At 39.2% G+C, this 5,601-nt stretch overlaps 1 non-coding gene across 1 annotated transcript; it reads right to left on the bottom strand.

The window, feature by feature from the left end:
* Nucleotides 1-2,882: 2,882 nt before the first annotated feature.
* LOC121210505 (small nucleolar RNA R71) lies at nt 2,883-2,989 on the bottom strand. The gene has a single exon (XR_005905623.1). It is a non-coding gene; the product is annotated as a small nucleolar RNA R71 (small nucleolar RNA).
* Nucleotides 2,990-5,601: the final 2,612 nt, after the last annotated feature.

Genomic DNA, 5,601 nt, shown 5'->3' on the forward strand with positions numbered 1-5,601 from the left:
TTACCTTGAAAGTGCCTTGTGATGGATGACTTACCTCTACTGTGCCATATGGAAAGACATTTTGGAGTACAAAAGGACCTAACCATTGTGATTAAAGCTTCTCAGGAAATAATATGAGCCTCGAGTTATATAATAAGACAAGATCTCCAACTTCAAATTGCTTGTGTTGCCTTAAATGAGCGTCGTGGCGGCACTTTGCTACTTCCTTGTATATGCGTGAGTTCTCATATGCATTGGTTCGCCACTCATCTAACTCGTTCAACTGCATCAACCTATTTTCACCTGCAAGTTTGGGATCAAAGTTTAGAAATTTTATAGCCCAGAATACCTTGTGTTCTAAATGGTAGATGACAACTTTTTCAATAAACAAGTCTATAAGGTGTTGTTCCTATGGGGGTCTTAAAAGTAGTTCTATAAGCCCATAAAGCATCATCTACTTTCATCGCCCAATCCTTCCTGATTTGATTCTACTGTCTTTTCTATGATACGTTTAAGCTCTCGGTTTGCTACTTTGACTTGTCCACTAGTTTGAGGATGGTAAGGGGTAGCTGTTTTGTGGTGAACTCCATATTTCTTAAGGGTCGTATCAAATTGGGCGTTATAAAAATGAGTACCCCTATCACTGATAATTGCTCTAGGTGTTCCAAATCGAAAGAAGAGTTTCTTAAGGAATCGTACTACCACTCTTGCATCATTAGTAGGTAAGGCTTCGACTTCCACCCATTTGAACATATAATCGACGACTACTAAGATGTATTTATTCCCAAATGAACTAGGAAGCAAACCTATTCGTTTAGAGATATTACCTATTCGTTGGCATTTATCGCAAGTAGCAATATACCTGTTGGCATCTTTGAATAGTGTAGGCCAATAAAAACCTGATTCAAGTGTTTTATGTTGATAAACCGTAATTTATACATATTTTTACCCCATGCTTAACGCATTTTATGGATGATTTTTCATTAGAATTGGTGAATTCGATGCTCCTAATGCTTTAATTTCATGTTTTATACTTAAGAGAGCATAGGAGAGCGAAAGGAATGAGAAACAGGCCAAAAACAGAGAAAATGGGCCAAAGTATGAAATCAACACTGCCTGGACCTCCTCACACGGGCAGACCACACTGCCTTGTCAATTTGGCAATTTCGAAGCACGATTCACACATGCGTGTCACATGGGCGTGTCCCTACCGAGCCTAAGTTGAGTCCAATTCGGAAAAGGCTAATTTTGAGGGCTCTTAGGCATTCCAAAGCCTATAAATACACCCTAGAGGGGGAAGAAAAAGGAGGCACAGAATAAGGAGGAAGGAATTACTCCAAGGAAGCCGATTGATCCATCTCAGAAGTCGGATTCACCATCAAGACTGAAGATCTCTCCTCAATTTCCCCTTTAAGAGTTTTGGGTTTTCTTTATGTTTTGTATTCTTTATTATTCTGAGATGTTTTCTTATTTAGTTATGAACTAAAACCTCTAAATACCTAAGGGGAATGAAACCTAAGACGAATCCAGTTATTATTTTCTAACTTGTATGATAAATATTTAACTTGTTCTTAATTATGTGTTCTTAATTCTTGTTTTGATATCCCAGGATACTGATTCAAGATAAGCTCTTATTCAGAGGAGGAATAGACCCTGTCTAAGAGTACATTTGTCATAATTAAGCAGAGTTATTTGCGCGCCTAGACATAAGGTGACAAGATTTTGCCGGATTAGGGTGAAACCTAATAAGGGGATCCATAGATCGAGTTAATGCAACCCTAGGGTGTTAATTAGAGAAAGGTCTCAATTATTCAATCTAGGGATTAGACGTTATTAGTCTTGAATAGGGATAATAACATAACTTAGGGATCTCTACGAAACAAGTTAAATGAATAAATCGTCCAATTCGGAGACAGAATAACAAGTACAGTCTAGGTGGATTTTTCCTTAGGTATTGTATTAATTCAATCGATTTTCCCAAAAGCAATTCCCCAATTCCATTCTCTGTGAATTCTTAGTTTAGATAATTAGTTAGTTAAAACAAAAACCTCTTTATTCTTAGGCTAGATAATAAAAAGATAGTCATTACTAGTACTTTTAGTTCCTTTGGGTTCAACAATCCGGTCTTGCTAAAACTATACTACTGTTCGATAGGTACACTTACCTACATCGCGATAATAGTTAGTTTCAAGAACGATTAATTATAAATATTTAAAACTTATCACGAAATCACGCGATCAAGTATTTGGCGCCGTTGCCGGGGAACTAAGATATTAGGAACACTCAATTTTTATTACTTTAGCCATTTATTTTTCTTGTAATTTAATTTAATTTTATTATTATTATTATTTATTAATTTACTTTTTCCTTCTCTTGGCAGGTTTTTATAGTTTATGACTAGAAGACGAAGTAAGACGAAGCTTAAGATACACAAAGAACGAGCAAGAGGACGATACTCAACCCCCAACCAAAGAGATGGCTGAAAACCAAGACAATCAGCTACCTCCTGCAATTGCGGTTAATCAAAATCTTGCTCCACGCACTATGTATGATTATGTTAAACCTCCTTTAACAGGAACTGATCAAGCATAGTTAGACCTACTGTAGCTGCAAATACTTTTGAACTGAAACCTAACACTATTCAAATGATACAGTAATTTGTTCAGTTTGACGGTTTGCGGGATGAGGATCCCAACGCTCACTTAGCAAACTTTTTGGAATTCTGCGATACATTTAAAATCAATGGTGTCTCTGATGATTCTATACGTCTTTGGTTGTTTCCCTTTTCAATAAGAAACAAAGCTAAACAGTGGTTGAACTCGTTACCATGAGGGTCAATTACTACTTGGGAACAAATGACCGAAAAATTTCTATTAAAATATTTTCCGCCGGCTAAAATGGCTAAATTACGTAATGATATCTCTTATTTTGTGCAGATGGATTTAGAAACACTTTACGATGCATGGGAGAGATACAAGGACCTTTTGAGAAGGTGCCCTCACCATGGGTTACCGCTTTGGCTACAGGTTCAAACGTTCCATAATGGTCTGAATCCTTCGACTCGACAAATGGTTGACGCAGCTGCTGGCAGAACCATCAATAATAAAACACTTAAAGATGCCTATGAGTTTATAGAGGAGATGTCACTAAATAACTATCAGTGGCAAGTCATGAGGACAAAGCCAACAAAAATAGCCGGTGTTTATATTGTCGATTCAGTCACCATGCTCTCTAATCAGGTAGAATCTTGAATAAGAAAATTGATGGTTTTCTTAGTTCTTCACAGGTTCACCCAGTAATGTAGTGCGAAGCAAGTGGAGGTGGAACAAGCCATTCGGAATACCAACCTTATGGCCACAACATGGATAACGAGCAATTAAATTACATTGGTAATAATCCTCGACCTCAAAACAATCCATATAGTAACACTTACAATGCAGGTTGGAGGAACCACCCTAATTTTTCGTAGGGCGGTCAAGGAAATCAAAAACCACAACCACCTCCAGGCTACCAACAACCACCCTACCAACAGGAAAAGAAGCTGAACCTTGAAGAGATGCTCTTAAAGTTTATATCGGTGTTAGAAACTCATTTCCAGAACACTGAGACAGCACTTAAAAATCAACAAGCGTCGATCCAAGGGCTCGAAACTCAGTTAGGCCAGCTTTCCAAACTAATCTCTGAACGACCACAAGGTAGTTTGCCAAGTAATACCGAACCTAACCCAAGGGAACAACTCAATGCGATTAATGTTCAAGATGAAGAAGGATTTGTTGAGCATGAGCTAGAACCGAGGCAAGAAACTGTGGTAAGCAAAGGTCAAGGTGAGGTAGATCACAATAAAAACAAAACGATTAATGTCAAATATAAACCTCGTGTACCATACCCCAATGCGACAAGGAAAGACCGCTCAGATGAACAATTTGGTAAATTCTTTAAACTCTTAAAAAAATTACACATTAACTTATCATTTATTGAAGCGCTATCGTAGTTGCCAAACTCAATGAATTTTTTAAAGGAGCTTTTAGCAAATAAGCGAAAGTTAGACGAGGCATCGCATGTGGAGCTAAACGCAGTTTGCTCATTTATTCCCCAAAATAAACTACCCAACAAACTAAAAGATCCAGGAAGTTTTACGATTCCTTGCTTAATTGGTGGTTTAGATGTTAATAATGCACTAGCTGATTTAGGGGTAGTATCAACTTCATGCCTTACAAAATGTTTAAGCAACTAGGTCTCGGGAAACCCAAATAGACTAGAATGAGCATTCAATTAACAAATAAAACTATAAGATTTCCTAGGGGTATTAATGTGCTAGTTAAAATTGATAAATTTATATTTCCCGTTCACTTCATTGTTCTAGACATAGAGAAGGATAGCAACACTCCTTTAATTCTAGGAAGGCCCTTTTTAGCAACTGCTAAAACAATTATTGATGTTGGCACAGGTGAGCTCACGCTTCATGTGGGAGACGAAAAAATCACCCTTCAAGCTTGCAATTTTGGCAACACATAGGAAATTGAAGGTGATCAATACAACCCACTGTGCAGGAGATAATTCTGAAGGAAGTACATGAGCCATTCTCAAACAATAGTAGAGGACCTATTCATGAAGAATGAAGGCTGCAAATAGAAGAGCTGGATGAATAGTGAACACACGATAAACCAAAACTATGCCAGAACGGGCTCGATACCTCTCCAAATCAACTTAAGGTTGGAGATAAAGTCTTATTAGCTGCCGCCGATCCTCACATTGTCACTACCACATCGAATAAAGAAATCCCTCTTATAGTACTCAGCATTCTCCCGTTCGGTACGGTCGAGGTGATTCATCCCAAGTTCGGCACTTTTAAGGTAAACAACGCCTATTTAAAACCTTATTTTGATAAGTTTAATAGCAGGAATGAGGAGTATAAACTCCTCAAACCACCATGATCATTCAACGGAGAGGTAAGTCGAGCTTAGACTATAAATAAGCACTTCTCGGGAGGCAACCCGAGCACTAACTGTATTAAATTCTTTAAAGTTTAGTCTTCAACATCTAACTTACTAACAGAACACTTGAATACAGGTTTTTCACAGAGACACAGCCAAGTACACGGACGTGCTTAAGGCGGTGTGAAAACAGGGCAAAGGTTTACCCAAAGACGGGCTACGATAAAACACCATGGCTGTGCGACATGGTCGTGGTCAAGCCTACCAAAACAACAAGGGCATGTGACACGCCTGTGTGGAAAAACCATGGGCGAACCTGTTAAAATAGCACGGGCGTGCAACACGCCCATGGCCAACACCTGTGGTCAAACCTGTTAGATTGACACGGGCGTGGGTCTTTATACATAGGCGTGGGAGAAGCGAACAACGCTAGACACGGCCGTGTGCACCCACATGCCCAAGGAACACGGGCGTGTATTAAATGTCAAACGCGCCCAAATTCAAATTCGCGAATCACACGGGCTGAAATTGGGGAACACGGGCGTGTTACATGGCCGTGTGCCCCAAAATCTATGAATACCCTGCACTATTCACTTTCTTCCCCATTCAAAAATCCTAACCCTAGCCGCTACAAGTCCACACGCCCTCTCTGCTATGCCCGTGCGCCGCTTCCCACCCCATTTTTTAC

This window comes from Gossypium hirsutum, chromosome A11, assembly GCF_007990345.1.
Source record: "Gossypium hirsutum isolate 1008001.06 chromosome A11, Gossypium_hirsutum_v2.1, whole genome shotgun sequence".
NCBI classification, from domain to species: Eukaryota; Viridiplantae; Streptophyta; class Magnoliopsida; order Malvales; family Malvaceae; genus Gossypium; species Gossypium hirsutum.